The sequence below is a fragment of the Prionailurus viverrinus genome, chromosome C2 (genome assembly GCF_022837055.1).
Source record: "Prionailurus viverrinus isolate Anna chromosome C2, UM_Priviv_1.0, whole genome shotgun sequence".
In the NCBI taxonomy this organism is placed as follows: domain Eukaryota; kingdom Metazoa; phylum Chordata; class Mammalia; order Carnivora; family Felidae; genus Prionailurus; species Prionailurus viverrinus.
The window spans coordinates 12,252,351-12,255,736 of NC_062569.1; the positions used below are offsets into that span (position 1 = coordinate 12,252,351).

At 45.4% G+C, this 3,386-nt stretch overlaps 1 pseudogene; it reads right to left on the minus strand.

Annotated features, from left to right (window-relative positions):
• Positions 1-2,170: 2,170 nt before the first annotated feature.
• Positions 2,171-3,170, minus strand: LOC125175133 (ferritin light chain-like; annotated as a pseudogene).
• Between the last annotated feature and the right edge of the window lie 216 nt (positions 3,171-3,386).

Here is a 3,386-nt window from a genome sequence, read left to right on the forward strand (position 1 = left end):
GTCCCGAACAATTTTTATTCTGTTATCTGGATGGAGGCTTTAAGGTTTCTTGGGGTAGATCGTATTCTGCTGGAGACCAAAGGGCCAGAAGGGTGTTACGCCATTCTGGAAACACAGCTGTTCTCTCTGCAAGGGGGGCGTCTCTTGCTGCTGGTAGGCTGGATGAGGAAGAAGATGAGCGATGGGGGTTGAGCTTTGGGGGGCACTTTATTACCTCCTCCTTTCCCTGCTTTTAGAATAGGACCCTATTATCACAGTGGGGAACCCATGCTAATTATAAAAATATACCTTTCATATCATACCTAAATCAACATGTGAGTTGGGGTTTTAGGTGAATGATTAGGTCAAGTGTTCAAAAACCCAAACACATGGTTCCCTAAGGTCTCTCGGACTTGGGTCCACTAGAGAGGAATCTTCTTATCCTGAGACCTACAGCCACAACTGAGTGTTTACTGCCTGTTGCCCTGGAATCTGTGGATCAATTCTGGTATTTCTCATATCCTTAGGGAAGAAAGACACATCCCAACCTGCAGGGCTTCCAGGGAGGTTGTGCACACATGTTATAGACACTTGCTGGTCTACCAGGCAAGAGCACTCAGGTTCCTCTTATTCTTGTGTGCAAATTGTAAAAATTCTTCGGTATCTGTAAGGTCTGGATGCCCATTATAGTTGTAGCCACATAGTAAAGTCTAGGTAGGGGCGCCTGGGGGGCTCAGTGGGTTAAGTGTCTGACTCCTGATTTTGGCTCCGGTCATGATCTCAGGAACCGTGAGATCAGACTCTGCACTGATTGCACAAGAGCCTGCTTGGGATTCCTTCTCTCCCTCTCTCTCTGCCCCTCCCCTGTTCGTGCCTGCTTGCTTTCTCTCTCTCTCTGTCTCTCTCTCCCTCAAAAATAGATAAACTTAAAAATATAAAAATAAAGTCTAGGTGGGAATTTCTGCATCACATCTCCTAATGGGAGCAATCAAGGACGAAGAGCTAGATGATCCTGGAGACTACCCATAAGACCGTGTGTGTGTGTGTGTGTGTGTGTGTGTGTGTGTGTGTGGTTATAGATTAGGGCTCAGTTTTAGGTTGAAGGCATGTGGTTATAGGGCCGGGACTGGCTTGACCAGGATGCTGGTCAGCTGCTGTCAGCAGGTCTGGGTTATCTAAAGCCACAAAGGGAATCGGATATTTTTAACTGGAATGCAGTGATTTAGCAGAATCCCCATGCTCTACACCTTGGGGAAAGCATGGATTGAATCCTGGAGAGGTCAAGCCTAAATAACAAAATCCAGATACCAATGACGGGGAGTAAGGTAGACTTAACAGAGCCTGACAGAGCTGTGAAAGCCTGACTTCTAAATGAGATCAAATTGGTACCAACGTTCCTGACTGAATACTAGCTGATGTTTGAATTGCACCCTTCCAAGTCAGTGGTTCCGCATATGTGATGTGTATGCAGATCACACTACCCTGAAGGGCCAAAGTCAGGGTGCACTATTATGAATGAAGGCATTTGTGGAAGATTAACACAAGTCTTTGATTTTGAGTAGGTGCTTGAATGGTTGTCGTTACCAGGGAAATTTGAAGAGGGGCTAGTTTGGCAGACAAGTGGGTGAATCTGATTTTTGATACGTAGCTTGCAATAACAGGGATGTATTACAATTCAGAAAATGGAAACAAGCTAGCCATCATAAATTGCCATTATTTGTGAAAACTGAAGAAAAACTGGGTTACCAGCCCCTGTGTCAACCCACCTTCTAAAAAGTGCCTGGTAATTAGAGACCAAGGACTGGCATTTGTGCTGCTGTGGCCGATCTCAAATTCCATGCTGAGTGTTGTGTAATGCTGCTTGCTGTAGTGATCATTGAATGGCTTCACGTCTTGGGCCTCATCCTATCTAAATGGATTGCCTTTGGTTCTTATTTTCAAAAGAAGAAAAGATCCAATGAATATTCATCGAAGATTTTGCTGAATTGAGAACAGGAGCTGTGTGTTTGGATGACTTTGGACTCCATTGTGAGTTTGATTGAGTGCTGATGACTTTCCCTAATTTGAAGAGTAATTATCCCTGAAATCTCTTGTCTGTCTTTTCTGTCTAAAATAACCATTAAATCCCGAAAATAAAACAAATACTCAGCAACAGTTACTCTCAATGATAGGAGTCAAGTGTATTCTAGACTTAGTTAGATTCCATATCAATTTCCTTCTTGGTGAAAAGTCGATCCCGGTGAGTTTCGGTGCTGAAGTGCAGCATCAGGTTCACCTGGTTCAAGGAACCAGATATACTCGTCCATAAGGAACAACCAAACAACTGAACAAAACACAACTGAGCAAAACATACGAGAGGGAGACAGAATCCAAGCAGGCTCTGCACTGTTAGTGCAGAGTCCGATGTGGGGCTTGAGCTCATGAACCACAAGATCATGACCTGAGCCGAGATCAAGAGTCAGATGCTTAACTGACTGAGCCACCTAGGTGCCTGGAGAGTGAGCTCTTTGAAGAGATACTTGTCCAGCCCAGCCTGGGGGCCAGCCAACCTACAGCGGTTAATCACATGGTTGCCATCTTCTTGATGAGTTTCACCTGCTCATCTAAGAAGTGGTTCTCCAGGAAGTCCCAGAGATGCAGGTCTTTGTGGGCAGAACCCAGGGCAGGCAGATCCAAAAGGGTCCAGATTCTTCTCCAGGCCCATGGTGACCTCCATGGCATCCAAAGTTTTATGCCACTTATTCTGGGACAGCTTCTGCATGTCCTGAAAGAGAGGGTACAGCAGCTGTGCTGGTTTTGCATCTTTAAGACCCCATGCCCTCATGCTTCTTTTCTCCAAACTCAAGGAAGAGGCTAACACCCTCCTGAGCCACATCGTGGCAGATGAAATAGAAGGCCAGAGAGAGGTAGGTGTAGAAAGCTTTCAGATGGAGGCTGACCAAGCAGTCGATAGGGATGGTCTCCACCTCAGTGGATTAATTCTGAGCAATCTGGGAATTCACGGTTGATTGGCAATAAGGAGCTAAGCTCAAAAACTGGTGTTGACTGGTCTGGAGGGTAGAGGATGGCTCAGAAGATGGTCCCCGGAGATTGTGACTAGAAAAGAGGCTAGAGAATGGTAGGACATTGCTAGAAGGGGTGTCCCTGGGTCTGTTCTGTCCAAACACCATGGAAACAAGAGGCAGATCCATGGGACCACTGGGCACACTGCCCATACAGAGATTTTTTTTTTTTACAGTATGGTACTGTAAATGTATTTTCTCTTCCTTATGATTTTTTTTAAACTTATTTTTAACGTGTATTTTTGAGACAGAGACAGAGTGTGAATGGGGGAAGAGTAGAAAGAGAGGGAAACACAGAATCCGAAGCAGACTCCAAGCTCTGAGCTGTCAGCACAGAACCCAATG